At 42.3% G+C, this 17,140-nt stretch overlaps 1 long non-coding RNA gene across 2 annotated transcripts in view; it reads right to left on the bottom strand.

Moving 5' to 3' along the window:
• The window catches only part of LOC119305801, a 28,840-nt gene that overhangs the window by 1,566 nt on the left and 10,134 nt on the right, over window positions 1-17,140 (bottom strand). Inside the window, exons 2-5 of one of the 2 annotated variants that reach the window (XR_005148778.1) lie at window positions 1,620-1,665; window positions 646-699; window positions 332-555; window positions 178-219 (exon numbers count right to left, since the gene is read on the bottom strand). This is a non-coding gene — a long non-coding RNA (uncharacterized LOC119305801). Of the gene's footprint in view, window positions 1-177; window positions 220-331; window positions 700-1,619; window positions 1,666-17,140 lie in introns of both variants that reach the window. The other variant, XR_005148777.1, reaches the window with a different exon arrangement.

Below are 17,140 nucleotides of genomic sequence, written 5' to 3'. Positions count from 1 at the left end.
GGCTATAAAATATAAAAGACTGGCAATAAGATTGTCTACCACTCCTATGGATGATTCCCTTTCTACCATGCTTTGGTCAAGTCTAAATGCTTAAACTGTTCTGCTATCCTAAAATCAAAAGGTAACATCTCAAATAGTGTTGTTTCTTTAAAATGAATCTGGGTTAGAGTATAGTACCCTTTCTTGAAGGGTATCATTGGCAGCCTTCAGTCTGCATTCCTGCAAAACATTGGCACAAAAAGACACTGGTGAAGGGAATTGTTGTGCTCATGTTTCTACAAGTAAGTTCAAGAAATCTCATTAGAGAAATAAAATTTCATGTGGAGCGGACCTTGGTCTTGAGCATCTTAATCTCCCTAAATATGATCCGCATCTGCTCAACATAAAGGGGCAGTGTATCAAAAGTAATAAGTTCTGAAAACACATCTATTGTGAACACACACACACTCCCCGCCACCGCTGCCTCAAGTCTCCCCGAGCTGCCATTCTTCCCTCAATAACAGACAACTCCAGCCGCCTCCCTGCTCTACGGTGACTACTCTAGCCCTCCTCTCCCTGCGATGGATGGAGGCGCAAATCCGCGCGAAGCAGCCGTTATGGGGTAAACAAGGAGAACAACAACTAAGGTAGGGGGAGGGTACTCACAGGCACATCATGACGAGCACCGTCCGGCGCAGCCGTTTCTCCTCTCCCCCCTCTCTGCCAATTAAAATTACATATGCAGAAATGATACAACAAAACGAAGAAGCATTAGTAGCTATACTGCATATTCGAGAAACTGAGAAACCTAATAAATAAGTTGTATTTCTCTGGAAGTATAGAACAGTCTCTCAAATTGGCAGAGAGGGGTTACGAACAAGGACCAGGAGGTGGATGATGGCGAGAAAACATGGCAAAGTTTGTGTTTTTAGAAATTGATTCTGAACCTACTATGCACACAGAAACCAGAAACTGGGAATAAAAACAGTTTGTACACTAAAGGAAGAAAATAGCGGAGACAAAAAAAGCATTGCAGGCATCACGTCAGCTCAAGAATTTTTATATACTGATCAAGAATTGGCAAATTGATACACTGACTCACATTATTGGGTAGACCTACAGACACAATAAAATGCTACTTGGATGGGCTTCAACTAAAAAGAAATAACTTCTAATTTCCTAACACAAAAATATGTTAGAACACCACTTTTTTGTACTATTTTTGTACTCAAACACAAAACTAACTAAATTTAATTTCAGAAAACAACTGAATATTAGAGCACCACTTGTCAGAATCACTAATAGTTCTGGGTTGGCTTCAAATCACTACCATCATTATGCCACACAGGATAAAATGACATTCAGTTGTGCATCAGTTAATATGTATACTAAAAAATAAAAGCGACTGACTTGTAATTTCAGAAAAAAAATGAATATCAAAATATCACTTCAAGCAGCACCAAAGAAAGAAAACAAATTACAAAAGGAAGAAAATAGCATACGAACGAACATCTCACAATAGGAATCAGAAAGAGTACATTCTAGAAAATATATATATACATGATTCCGTCAGTTTTTTAGAGATTTGGATTTCTATTTATTTTTTGTTATTGTTATCCACATAGAACTTGAGCACTCACCTAAGCTCTCTCCAACCCTAGAACATTTAGTAATGCAGTCCAATATCTGCAAAAATATTAAGAAGAATATTAACTTACAATTTCATGGTTCTTGATGGACAAAAAAATCAAGTATAGAAAGAGAGAGGAGGTAAAGACAAACTGAGGGAGTCCTGGATTAGGGGGTGTCCGGATGGCCGAACTCCCGGACTATGAAGATACAAGATTGAAGACTTCGTCCCATGTCTGGATAGGGACTTTCCTTGGCGTGGAAGGCAAGCTTGGCGATACGATATGAAGATCTCCTCCCATTGTAACCGACTCTGTGTAACCCTAGCCCTCTCCGGTGTCTATATAAACCGAAGAGTTTTAGTCCCTAGGACGAACAACAATCATACTATAGGCTAGATTCTAGGGTTTAGCCTCTCTGATCTCGTGGTAGATTAACTCTTGTACTACCCATATCATCAATATTAATCAAGCAGGAGTAGGGTTTTAACTCCACCGAGAGGGCCCGAACCTGGGTAAAAACATTGTGTCCCTTGTCTCCTGTTACCATCCGCCTAGACGCACAGTTCGGGACCCCCTACCCGAGATCCGCCATTTTTGACACCAACATTGGTGCTTTCATTGAGAGTTCCTCTGTGTCGTCACCTTTAGGCCCGATGGCTTCTCCAATCGTCAACCACGACGCGGTCCAGGGTGATACTTTTTTCCCCAGACAGATCTTCGTATTCGGCGGCTTTACACTGCGGGCCAACTCGCTTGGCCATCTGGAGCAGATCGAAAGCTACGCCCCTAGCCATCAGGTCAGGTTTGAAAGCTTAAACTACACGGCCGACATCCGCGGGGACTTGATCTTTGATGGATTCGAGCCACGGCTGAGCGTGCCGCACTGTCTCGATGGGCATGATCTAGCTCTGCCGCTGGACAGTGCCCAGAGTGCCGCTCAGGTGTCCGCTCCGACCATTAGCTCGGAGCCGACTGCGCTAGCCAGGGACGGGCGGTTGGACGCCGCTCCAGGAGCCGCAATCTCTACGGCGATAGAGCCGAATACCATCCTAGTCCTTTGCAAGGCCCGTGACTCCAAGGTGCCGGACTCCGTTCCGGACTCTGAATATTCCGCACCTCTTCCAATCGAACCCGATTGGGCTCCGATCATGGAGTTCACCGCCGCGGACGTCTTTCAGCACTCGCCCTTTGGCGATATCCTGGATTCACTAAAATCTCTCTCTTTGTCAGGAGAGCCCTGGCCGGATTATGGTCAGCAGGGTTGGGATGCGGACGACGAAGAAATTCGAAACCCACCCACCACCCACTTTGTAGCCACTGTCGACGATCTAACTGACATGCTCGACTTCGACTCCGAAGACATCAACGGTATGGACGCCGATGAAGGAGACGACCAAGAACCAGCACCAATAGGGCATTGGAAGGCCACCTCGTCATATGACATATACATGGTGGACACCCCCAAAGCAGGGGATGGCGATGAAAAAGCGGAGGATGACCCCTCCAAGAAGCAACCCAAGTGCCGACGTCAGCGGCGCCACTCTAAATCCCGCCAAAGCAAGAATGGCGAATCCGGCACCGGAGACGTCAACACCCCGGACAGTGCCGAAGACAACCCCCTCCAGTAGGATTCAGCGTGGGAGGACGAAGGAGCCAACCCTCATGAGAGAGCGGCAGACAGAGAGGTCGAGGACGATAATTATATGCCTCCCTCTGAAGACGAGGCAAGCCTCGGCAACGACGAATTCGTCGTGCCAGAGGATCCCGTCGAAAAAGAGCGTTTCAAACGCAGGCTTATGGCCACGGCAAGCAGCCTCAAGAAAAAACAGCAGCAGCTTAGAGCTGACCAAGACCTGCTAGCCGACAGATGGACCAAAGTCCTGGCGGCTGAAGAGTATAAACTCGAACACCCCTCCAAGAGTTACCCAAAGCGCAGGCTGCTACCCCAACTAGAGGAGGAAGCAACTAAACCTACATCACCAGCGTACGATGCGCCCGATCGGCCACCCCGTGGCCACGACAAAGAGGCCTTTCGGCCCTCTATCCAAGCCGCACCCCGGCGTCGCTCTAAAAATACCAGAGCATGGGGAAACCCAACAGACCTATGAGAAATATTGGAGGATAAGGCAAGGCAAACAAGATCGATCTACGGATCGCGTGGGCACCCCACATCCCGGGACGATAACCGTCACGCCAGATATGATAAATACGGCCAGGCCGAATACAACAGACAAAGCTCATCCGAGCTACGTCGCAATATAGCCCAGCACAGGGGCTCCGCACACCCACTATGCTTGACAGATGAAGTAATGGATCATCAAATCCCCGAGGGTTTTAAACCCGTAAACATCGAATCATACGATGGCACAACTGATCCCGCGGTATGGATCGAGCATTATCTCCTTCATATCCACATGGCCCGTGGCGATGATCTACACGCCATCAAATACCTCCCGCTTAAGCTTAAAGGACCAGCTCGACATTGGCTTAACAGCCTGCCAGCAGAGTCAATTAGTTGCTGGGAGGACCTGGAATCCGTGTTCCTCGATAACTTCCAGGGCACCTATGTGCGACCACCAGACGCCGATGACCTAAGCCACATAATCCAGCAGCCAGAGGAATCGGCCAGACAATTCTGGACACGGTTCCTAACCAAGAAAAATCAAATAGTCGACTGTCCGGACGCCGAGGCCCTTGCAGCCTTCAGGCACAACATCCGAGACGAATGGCTTGCCCGACACCTAGGACAGGAAAAGCCGAAATCTATGGCAGCCCTCACGACACTCATGACCCGCTTTTGCGCGGGCAAAGACAGCTGGCTAGCTCGTAGCAATAACATAACCAAGAGCCCTGGCAATTCGGATACCAAGGACAACAATGGCAGGTCACGTCGCAACAAGTACAAGCGCTGCATTAATGGCGACAATACCGAGGATACGACAGTCAATGCCGGATTCAGAGGCTCTAAACCCGGTCAGCGGAAGAAGCCATTCAAAAGAAACCCTCCGGGCCCATCCAACTTAGACCGGATACTCGATCGCTCGTGCCAGATACACGGCACCCCCGAACAACCAACCAACCACACCAAAAGGGATTGTTGGGTGTTTGTAGGACCTTGAGAAGAGGTGTCTAGAGGGGGGTGATTAGACACAAGGAGCCAAAGTTGCAGTTTTTAAGATTCTTTAAAGTTTGAGTGGAGTTTAGGCACAATTTCATCAATCACAATACATATCAAGCAAGCATGCAAAGAGTATATGAGCAGCGGAAAGTAAAGCATGCAACTTGCAAGAATGTAAAGGGAAGGGATTGGAGGATTCAAACGCAATTGGAGACACGGATGTTTTTGGCGTGGTTCCGATAGGTGGTGCTATCGTACATCCACGTTGATGGAGACTTCAACCCACAAAGGGTAACGGCTGCGCGAGTCCACGGAGGGCTCCACCCACGAAGGGTCCATGAAGAAGCAACCTTGTCTATCCCACCATGGCCGTCGCCCACGAAGGACTTGCCTCACTAGCGGTAGATCTTCACGAAGTAGGCGATCTCCTTGCCCTTACAAACTCCTTGGTTCAACTCCACAATCTTGTCGGAGGCCCCAAGTGACACCTAGCCAAACTAGGAGACACCACTCTCCAAGAACTAACAAATGGTGTGTTGATGATGAACTCCTTGCTCTTGCGCTTCAAATGATAGTCTCCCCAACACTCAATTCTCTCTCATAGGATTTGGATCTGGTGGAAAGAAGATTTGAGTGGAAAGCAACTTGGGGAAGGCTAGAGATCAAGATTCATATGGTAGGAATGGAATATCTTGGCCTCAACACATGAGTAGGTAGTTCTTTCTCAGAAATAGGATGCTGGAAGTGTAGGTTCAGTCTGATGGCTCTCTCCACGAATTAAGAGGAGGTGGAGGGGTATATATAGCCTCCACACAAAATCTAACCGTTACACACAATCTACCAAACTCGGTGGGACCGAATTGTTAAACTCGGTCAGACCGATTTAGCAAATAATGTGACCGTTAGGGTTTTCGGTGGGACCGAAATGCATCTCGGTGAGACCGATTCGGTTAGGGTTAGGGCATAACGTAATCTCGGTAAGACCGATTACACAAACTCGGTGGGACTGATTTTGGTAATAAGCTTTCCATAGAGTTGGTCAGGCAAACTCGGTTGGACCGATTATCAAACTCGGTGAGACCGATTTTGATAATATGTTAACCAGAGAGTTTGCATTGTAATCTCGGTAGTACCGATTGCTCAAACTCGGTGAGACCAATTTTGATAATGGACATACACAGAGAGATTACAATCCCATCTCGGTGAGACCGAGATCCCTATCGGTGTGACCGATTTGCTTAGGGTTTGTGGCAGTGGCTAAGACATCCAAACTCGGTGGCGCTGGATAGGAAAAATCGGTGGGGCCGAGTTTGACTTTAGGTTTAGGACATATGTGTGGAAGTGGGAAAGTAGTTGAGGGTATTTGGAGCATATCACTAAGCACTTGAAGCAAGAGGCTCATTAAGCAACACCTCATCCCTCCTTGATAGTATTGGCTTTTCCTATAGACTCAATGTGATCTTGGATCACTAAAATGTAAAATGAAGAGTCTTGAGCTTGAAGCTTGAGCCAATCCTTTGTCCTTAGCATCTTGAAGGAGTTCCCACATCCTTTAGTCCATGCCACTCCATTGTTGAACTTGTCTGAAATGTACTAGGTAAAAGTGTTAGTCCAACAAGAGATATGTTGACATTAATTACCAAAACCACCTAGGGAGCACTTGTGCTTTCAATCTCCCCCTTTTTGGTAATTGATGGCAACATACATCAAAGCTTTAGATAAAGATATAAAGAATAGCAAGTAAAGCTTTGGAAAGACATGTAACAAGCATAGGCTCCACCTACATGTATGCAATCATGAGAATATGAAATATAGAAGCATGTGATAGCATAACCATGATAGAGCAGGCAATGTGTTACATGTATCTTGGCTATATGCATCAGAGCAAAAAGTATTAAAGAGAATACCTTCATGCCCATGAGTCCTTCTTGCAAACAGTATGTACATCAGCAAGAATTCCTCATACACATGATTGTGGTGCATATACTTACCTTGTGGTCTTGAGTTGGCTTAGGATGGAATGAACCTGTGAAAACAAGGTTAGATAACACAGATGCATCTACTAGCCATAACAAACAAAAGAAACCACAAGAATACCAAGACTGGGATGACATGTAGAGAGTGAGTACTGAGTACCACATTGGATTTGACATGTCCCCAAGAGTAAAGATATGCAATGAATTTAGATGATTTCTTTCCCTTAGATGTCTTGCTCCCCCTGAATCTAACATGGGATACCGTGAGAAGATAGGGAACAGAAAATCAGAGCTAAAGGAAAACAAAGCTGAAAGATATGAATGATGATCAGAGCTAAAGTTCAGAGCTAATGTATGCTAATGCAAAATGAGCACAATAGATCATATGAACATGTCTCTCCCCTCAAGAAGACATGTGGACATCTCTCCTCTTCAACACCAAGCATCTGGGATCCTTGAGAAATACTTTCTACTTAAGTATCTTCTCCCCCTGGAGATCTCTCTCTTCTTTTGAGGGTCTCTCCCCCTAGAAGGTCTCTCTCTCTCCCTTAAGAAGGAAGGTGATAAGTTTTGATGCTCTCTCTCTATCTCCAAATGATAAGCTTTGATGTTCTCTCTCTCCCCCTTTGACATCAATTTCCAAGAAGGGTCTTCTGGAATCTGTCGAATGGGTTTGGTCCTTGAGACACAGAACAAAGCAATGATAAAAATGTGATGCCTGTAGAGGACAAGATTCATTGAGTGGAGCTGGATCAGAAGAAACACAGAATATGTGGCAAAGAGTTTTTCCTGTTATGAAATCGGTGGCACCGAGTGGTATGCTTCGGTCGTACCGAAAAGATTTGTTTGGGCCGAAAATAACAAATCGGTGAAACCGAGTTCATATCAGAGAAAACACTTGTCACCTCAGCTCACTTAGACTAGTAAGATCTCACAAAGATTTGCAAGGAATTAACTGAAGGATGTGCAATGAATTGATGCAGAAAATGTAGAGCAAACAGAAAGAAATCTAGATGAAGTTTTTTTTTTGAAAAAGGAGAAACAAATATGCATGAGACAAATGCAAAAACACAGGAAAGAACATAAGAGAACTTCATCTAGAGATGGTCGGCGACTAAGTCACCTATGTTAAGAGTATATTGACTTAGGAGTCAAGTGAGATCACTTGATCATAGGTCATACTCATCGTTTAAGCTCAAAATGGGGTTGCCATTTTTCGTTTAAGCATCTTGATGTATTCACATCTTGTCGAGTTGCTTTAGCTCATATCTTGGAGTAAAGCTTCTCTAAGATGGAATAACATACCTTGGTTGGTGGTGATGTCCATGTAGTTGAACTTGTGTGGCTTGCTCAAGGTTGATGTAGCTCATCAAGAATTTGGAGCACCACTTGGAATTTGAGTCCATCTACCTACATGGGTTAGTTCTTGCAAGGAAGAGCACTTGTGTATCCAAAAATGACAATCATGAAGCTCAACATAGAATTTGTCAAAGGATATGTTTGAATGGTTTTGTGCTTCCTTGGCTTCAACCACCTTAGTGTAGAGACTTGGTGATGTAGAGATTGCTCAAGATATGAGTAGATTTCAACCTCATGGAATTTGATTCCACCAAGTACCTACATGGGTTAGATAACATGCAAGATACAAATATATCCAAGACATAAGATTTTCATCATAAGAGAAATATCAAGGATTAGTCATAAGCTCATGTCTTGCATGTATCCAATGGAGTTTCTACTCCAAGTTTGAAGCATCAATGATGTTCAATTCTCCTCTTAGCCTGCAAAACACTTTCTCATCAAGAGGTTTAGTAAATATATCCGCTAATTGCTTTTCGGTGCGAACATGCTTAAGATCAATGTCACCCTTAGCAACATGATCTCGAATGAAATGATGACGAACTTCAATATGCTTAGTTTGAGAATGTTGCACAGGATTATGTCCAATTTTGATAGCACTTTCATTGTCACAAAGCAATGGAACATGTCTCACATATATCCCATAATCTTTAAGAGTTTGGGTCATCCAAAGTAATTGAGCACAACATGAACCAGCGGCAATATATTCAGCTTCGGCGGTGGATAAGGATACCGAGTTTTGTTTCTTGGAGGACCAAGACACAAGAGATCTACCAAGAAATTGACAAGTACCCGAAGTGTACTTTCTATCAACCTTGTCTCCGGCATAGTCCGAGTCGGAATAGCCAACAAGATCGAAAGAGGCCCTCTTAGGATACCAAATGCCAAAATTTGGTGTATGGATTAAGTATCTCACTATCCTTTTCACGGGCTTAAGATGACATTCTTTAGGAGCAACTTGATATCGTGCACACATGCACACACTTAGCATAATATCGGGACGTGAAGCACATAGATATAACAATGAACCAATCATAGAGCGATAAACCTTTTGATCAACTGGTTCATCATCTTTGGTCAAGTCAAGATGTCCACTAGTAGGCATGGGTGTAGTCATACCTTTGCATTCTTGCATATTGAACTTCTTGAATAAGTCCTTGGTGTACTTTGTTTGAGAGACAAAAGTACCTTCCTTAGTTTGCTTGATTTGCAAACCAAGAAAGAATTTGAGTTCACTCATCATAGACATCTCAAACTTCTCCGACATTAGCTTTCCAAACTTTTCACTAAAATGAGGGTTAGTTGAACCAAATATAATATCATCAATATAAATTTGGCACACAAAGAGTTATCCATTAACCCTTTTAGTAAAAAGAGTAGAATCAATTTTCCCAATTTCAAACCCTTTTTCAATAAGGAACTTGCTCAAGCATTTATACCATGCTCTAGGAGCTTGTTTAAGACCATAAAGAGCTTTATGAAGTTTGTAAACATGATTGGGTTTCTTAGGATTGACAAAGCCGGGAGGTTGCTTAACATAAACTTCCTCCTCTATTTCACCATTTAGAAAAGCACTTTTAATGTCCATTTGGTACAAGGTGATATCATGGTGATTAGCATAGGCAAGTAAGATGCGAATGGACTCAAGTCTAGCAACTGGGGCGTAAGTCTCACCATAGTCCATACCTTCGACTTGTGTGTAGCCTTGGACGACGAGACGTGCTTTGTTGCGAACTACTTGTCCATCTTCATCTTGCTTGTTGCGAAACACCCATTTGGTACCGATGATGTTGTGGTTGTTGTCGGGCTTCTCGACCAATGTCCAAACTTGGTTCCTCTCAAAGTTGTGTAGCTCTTCATGCATAGCATTTATCCAATCCGGATCTTCCAATGCTTCTTCAACCTTCATAGGTTCAATGCTAGAGATGAAAGAATAGTTTTCACAAAAGTTAGCTAAACGAGTTTTAGAGCGAGTGATTCTCCCGGTTTGAATGTCATTGTAGATTTGCTCGACGGGATGATCTTTAGCAATTCTTGCTCGAACTCGTGATAGCTTTTGCTTGGGTCTTCGTTGAACATCTTCTTCATCTTGTTCTTCTTCTTGGCCTTCATCATTGTTGGCGTTGTCGTTCTCTTGTCATGGTGGAGAAGGAGGTTGTTGACGTTCATCTTGATGCACTTCCTCGTTTTCTTCATCTTGGTGTGTCCCACTTGTGGATGCTTCCGTATCAACTCTTGGTTCACCTTGTTGTGAAGTAGAAGCTTCCACTTGGACAGACGAGGTACTCTCCTTCACCTCCGTTGGACGAACTTTGCCAATAGCCAAGTCTTGAATTGCTTTCGAACGATCTTTGTCACCTACACAATTGGCAATTGCTCTACTTGCGAGCCGTTAGATTCATCAAACTTCACATCTACTGTTTCTTCAACCTTTCGGGTGAAATTGTTGTAGACACGGTAAGTGTGAGAGTTTGAGCCATAACCTAGTAGGAAACCTTCATGATACTTAGGAGCAAATTTAGAGCGATGATGCTTATCAAGAATGTAGCACTTCGAGCCGAATACTCGAAAGTATCCAACTTGGGGTTTGTTACCGGTGAGGAGCTCGTATGCCGTCTTGCCGAGTAGCTTGTGAAGATACAAGCGATTTGTTGCATGACAAGCTGTCTCAACCGCTTCTGCCCAGAAGTGCTTCGGCGTCTTGGACTCATCAAGCATCGTTCTCGCCATTTCGATGAGCATTCGGTTCTTCCTCTCAACAACTCCATTTTGTTGAGGTGTGTACGTAGCCGAGAACTCGTGTGAAATCCCTTCTTCGTCAAGAAAGGTGTCCACATTTGCGTTCTTGAACTCCATTCCATTGTCGCTGCGAACCTTCTTGATCTTCACTTCAAATTGGTTTTGGGCCTTCCTAGCGAAGTTTTTGAAGATCTTCTGAACCTGCGATTTATCAACGAGAAAGAACACCCACATAAATCTTGAAAAATCATCAACTATAACAAGACCAAAAGAATTTCCACCGAGACTCTTATAAGAGTTGGGACCAAAGAGATCCATGTGAAGTAGCTCGAGTGGCCTCCTTGTAGTCATGATGTTCTTCACGAGATGCCTTCCTCCAACCTGTTTACCTGCCTGACAAGCGCTGCAAAGTCTATCCTTATCAAATATGACATCATTAACTCCAAGGATATGATTTCCCTTAATAAGCTTGTCAAGGTTTTGCATACCAACATGACCTAATCGTCTATGCCATAACCAGCCTTTTGAGGATTTAGCAATGAAGCAAGTTTTAGGTTGAGCCTTTTTAGTGAAATCAACAATGTATAGATCACCTCTACGCACACTGGTAAAGACCATTTTATGATTGTCTCGACGAAACACTTGGCAATCTACTTCAGTAAATAGGACATTGAAACCGAAATCAGCAAGTCTAGATACTGAAAGTAAGTTGTAACCAAGAGATTCAACAAGCATGACATTTTGTATGGAGCTATCATGTGATATGGCCACCTTACCGAGGCCAACCACCTTACCCTTTGAGTTGTCACCAAAGGTGACATACTTTCGAGGACTATCATTATCAGCAAGCTCACGAAACATGTCTTTATCTCCGGTCATGTGATCGGTACATCCACTATCAAGAACCCATTCCTTTCCTCCTGACATATATCCCCGAAGATTTTCCATGAGACCAAAATGTCTCATTGCATCATCAAGATCGAAGTCACTATCATCATCCTCATCATAGTATCCATGTTCAACATCGTCATGTGGTGGATCAAATCCTAGAGAGGGTGATTCATTAGAATGAGTTTGACAATAATCTTGCTTATGAATTCTTATAGCTTCGGAAATACCGTCACTAATAATACCAACATTTCCTTTGGCACGCATAAGGTTTGTAAGCTCAAATAGACGATCACCAAACATAGGATCACTAGTATTCATTTTACTTAAAGCAATAGACTTATGGAGAATTTCATCAAGATTTTTCAATGAATAATCGGGAAATTGTTCCTCTAGAAATTTCCATATAGTATAGGCACACTTAAAAGTAGGCAAACATCCAATCAAGTTTCTAGGCAATCCTCTAAAGATAAGTTCGGCAGTTCTAAGATTCCTAATCATGTCAATTGACTCATCATGGGTTGGATGCATAGGATCAACATAAGGTGCACAAGGGCTAACAATGTACTTGTTAAAATGATATTGATTGAAAATAACAAGCATCTCATTTTTCCACTCATGAAAATACTCTCCATCAAGAATAGGCACTCTATGTCTAAGACTCCCCAAAGTAGACTCATCCATCTTCCTCCAATGGTGATAAAACCAAGGCAATGGAGACCAATGCTCTGATACCACTTGTAGGACCTTGAGAAGAGGTGTCTAGAGGGGGGGGGTGATTAGACACAAGGAGCCAAAGTTGCAGTTTTTAAGATTCTTTAAAGTTTGAGTGGAGTTTAGGCACAATTTCATCAATCACAATACATATCAAGCAAGCATGCAAAGAGTATATGAGCAGCGGAAAGTAAAGCATGCAACTTGCAAGAATGTAAAGGGAAGGGATTGGAGGATTCAAACGCAATTGGAGACACGGATGTTTTTGGCGCGTTTCCGGTCAATAACCAATAGCGGGACCTAGATGCCCATATTGGCTCCCACATATTCTACGAAGATCTTTATCGGTCAAACCGCATAACAATATACGTTGTTCCCTTTGTCATCGGTATGTTACTTGCCCGAGATTCGATCGTCGGTATCTCAATACCTAGTTCAATCTCGTTACCGGCAAGTCTCTTTACTCGTTCCGTAATACATCATTCCGCAACGAACTCATTAGTCACATTGCTTGCAAGGCTTATAGTGATGTGCATTACCGAGAGGGCCCAGAGATACCTCTCCGACAATCGGAGTGACAAAACCTAATCTCGAAATATGCCAACCCAACATGTACCTTTGGAGATACCTGTAGTACTCCTTTATAATCACCCAGTTACGTTGTGACGTTTGGTAGCACCCAAAGTGTTCCTCCGGTAAACGGGAGTTGCATAATCTCATAGTTACAGGAACATGTATAAGTCATGAAGAAAGCAATAGCAACATACTAAACGATCAAGTGCTAAGCTAACGGAATGGGTCAAGTCAATCATATCATTCTTCTAATTACGTGATCCCATTAATCAAATGACAACACATGTCTATGGTTAGGAAACATAACCATCTTTCATTAATGAGCTAGTCAAGTAGAGGCATACTAGTGACACTATGTTTGTCTATGTATTCACACATGTATTATGTTTCTGGTTAATACAATTCTAGCATGAATAATAAACATTTATCATGAAATAAGGAAATAAATAATAACTTTAGTATTGCCTCTAGGGCATATTTCCTTCAGTCTCCCACTTGCACTAGAGTCAATAATCTAGTTCACATCGCCATGTGATTTAACATCAATATTCATATCTGTATATGATTAACACCCATAGTTCACATCGTCATGTGACCAACACCCAAAGGGTTTACTAGAGTCAATAATCTAGTTCACATCGCTTATGTGATTAACACCCAAAGAGTACTAAGGTGTGATCATGTTTTGCTCGTGAGAGAAGCTTAGTCAACGGGTCTGTCACATTCAGAGCCGTATGTATTTTGCAAATATTCTATGTCTACAATGCTCTGCACGGAGCTACTCTAGCTAATTGCTCCCACTTTCAATATGTATCCATATTGAGACTTAGAGTCATCTGGATCGGTGTAAAAGCTTGCACCGATGTAACTCTTTACTACGGGCTCTTTTATCACCTCCATAATCGAGAAATATTTCCTTAGTCCTCATTAAGGATATTCTTGACCAATGTCCAGTGATCTACTCCTAGATCACTATTGTACTCCCTTGCCAAATTCAGAGCAAGGTATACAATAGGTCTGGTACATAGCATAGCATACTTTATAGAACCTATGCTGAGGCATAGGGAATGACTTTCATTCTCTTTCTATTTTCTGCTATGGTCGGGATTTGAGTCTTACTCAATTTCATACCTTTGCAACACAGGCAAGAACTCTCTCTTTGACTGTTCCATTTTGAACTACTTCAAAATCTTGTCAAGGTATGTACTCATTGAAAATCTTATCAAGCGTCTTGATCTATCTCAATAGATCTTGATGCTCAATATGTAAGTAGCTTTGCCGAGGTCTTTCTTTGAAAAATCTCCTTTCAAACACTCTTTATGCTTTGCAGAATAATTCTACATTATTTCCGATCAACAATATGTCATTCACATATACTTATCAGAAATGATGTAGTGCTCCCACTCACTTTCTTGTAAATACAGGCTTCACCGTAAGTCTGTACAAAACTATATGCTTTGATCAACTTATCAAAGTGTATATTCCAACTCTGAGATGCTTGCACCAGTCCATTGATGGATCGCTGGAGCTTGCACATTTTGTTAGCACCTTTCAGATCGACAAAAACTTCTGGTTGTATCATATACAACTCTCGTTTAAGAAAACCATTAAGGAATGCAGTTTTGACATCCATTTGCCATATTTCATAAAATGTGGCAATTGCTAACATGATTCAGACAGACTTAAGCATCGATACGAGTGAAAAAATCTCATCGTATTCAACACCTTGAACTTGTTGAAAACCTTTCGCAACAAGTCGAGCTTAGTAGATAGTAACACTACTATCAGTGTCCGTCTTCCTCTTGAAGATCCATTTATTTAACATGGCTTGCTGATCATCGAGCAAGTCAATCAAAGTCCATACTTTGTTCTCATACATGGAACATATCTCAGATTTTATGGCCTCAAGCCATTTCATGGAATCTGGGCTCATCATCGCTTCCTCATAGTTCGCAGGTTCATCATGGTCTAGTAACATGACTTCCAGAACATGATTACTGCACCACTCTGGTGCGGATCTTACTCTGGGAGACCTACGAGGTTTGGTAGTAACTTGATCTGAAGTTTCATGATCATCATCATTAACTTCCTCACTAATTGGTGTAGGAATCACTGGAACTGATTTTTGTGATAAACTACTTTCCAACAAGGGAGTAGATATAGTTACCTCATCAAGTTCTACTTTCCTCTCACTCACTTCTTTCGAGAGAAACTCCTTCTCTAGAAAGGATCCATTCTTAGCAACAAATGTTTTGCCTTTGGATCTGTGATAGAAGGAGTACCCAACAGTTTCCTTTGGGTATTCTATGAAGACGCACTTCTTCGATTTGGGTTCGAGCTTATCAGGTTGAAAACCTTTTTCATATAAGCATCGCAACTCCAAACTTTAAGAAACGACAGCTTAGGTTTACCGCTAAACCATAGTTCATACGGTGTTGTCTCAACGGATTTAGATGGTGCCCTTTTAACGTGAATGCAGCTGTCTCTAATGCATAACCCCAAAACAATAGTGGTAAATCAGTAAGAGACATCATAGATCGCACCATATCCAATAAAGTGCGGTTACGACGTTTGGACACACCATAACGTTGTGGTGTTCCAGGTGGCGTGAGCTGTGAAACTATTCCACATTGTTTTAATTGAAGACCAAACTCGTAACTCAAATATTTGTCTCCGCGATCAGATCGCAGAAACTTTATTTTCTTGTTACGATGATTTTTCCACTTCACTCTGAAATTCTTTGAACCTTTCAACTATTTCAGACTTATGTTTCATCAAGTAGATATACCCATATCTGCTCAAATCATCTTGTGAAGGTAAGAAAATAACGATACTCGCCACGAGCCTTAATACTCATTGGTCTGCATACATCAGTATGTATTATTTCCAACAAGTTTGTTGCTCGTTCCATTGTTCCGAAGAACGGAGTTTTACCCAAAAGGCATGGTTCGTAAGCATCAAATGATTCATAACCAAGTGATTCCGAAAATCCATCTTTATGGAGTTTCTTCATGCGCTTTACACCGATATGACCCAAACGGCAGTGCCACAAATAAGTTGCACTATCATTATTAACTTTGCATCTTTTGGCATCAATATTATGAATATGTGTATCACTACGATCGAGATCCAATAAACTATTTTCATTGGGTGTATGACCATTGAAGGTTTTATTCATGTAAACAGAACAACAATTATTCTCTGACTTTAAATGAATAACCGTATTGCAATAAACATGATCAAATCATATTCATGCTCAACGCAAACACTAAATAACATTTATTTAGGTTTAACACTTATCCCGAAAGTTTAGGGAGTGTGCGATGATGATCATATCAATCTTGGAACTACTTCCAACACTCATCGTCACTTCTCTTTCAACTAGTCTCTGTTTATTCTGTAAATCCTGTTTCCAGTTACTAATCTTAGCAACCGAACAAGTATCAAATACTCAGGGGCTACTATAAACACTAGTAAGGCACATATCAAGAACCTATATATCAAATATACCTTTTTTCACTTTGCCATCCTTCTTATCCACCAAATGTTCAGGGCATTTCTGCTTCCAGTGACCATTTCCTTTGCAGTGTAAGCACTCAGTTTCAGGCTTTGGTCCAGCTTTGGGCTTCTTCGCGGGAGTGACAACTTGCTTGTCATTCTTCTTAAAGTTCCCTTTCTTTCCCTTTGCCCTTCTCTTGAAACTAGTGGTCTTGTCAATCATCAACACTTGATGCTCTTTCTTGATTTCTACCTTCGTCGATTTCAACATCACGAAGAGCTTGGGAATCGTTTTCGTCATCCCTTGCATACTATAGTTCATCACGAAGTTCTAGTAACTTAGTGATGGTGACTAGAGAATTCTGTCAATCACTATCTTATCTGGAAGATTAACTCCCACTTGATTCAAGCGATTGAAGTACCCAGACAATATGAGCACATGCTCACTAGTTGAGCGATTCTCCTCCATGTTTTAGCTATAGAACTTGTTGGAGACTTCATATCTCTCAACTCGGGTATTTGCTTGAAATATTAACTTCAATTCCTGGAACATCTCATATGGTCCATGACGTTAAAAACATCTTCGAAGTCTCGATTCTAAGCCATTAAGCATGATGCACTAAACTATCAAGTAGTCATCATATTGAGCTAGCCAAACGTTCATA

This window comes from Triticum dicoccoides, chromosome 5B, assembly GCF_002162155.2.
Source record: "Triticum dicoccoides isolate Atlit2015 ecotype Zavitan chromosome 5B, WEW_v2.0, whole genome shotgun sequence".
In the NCBI taxonomy this organism is placed as follows: domain Eukaryota; kingdom Viridiplantae; phylum Streptophyta; class Magnoliopsida; order Poales; family Poaceae; genus Triticum; species Triticum dicoccoides.
The sequence above is the reverse complement of the archived record's forward strand: the minus strand, read 5'-3'. Positions and strand labels throughout refer to the sequence as shown.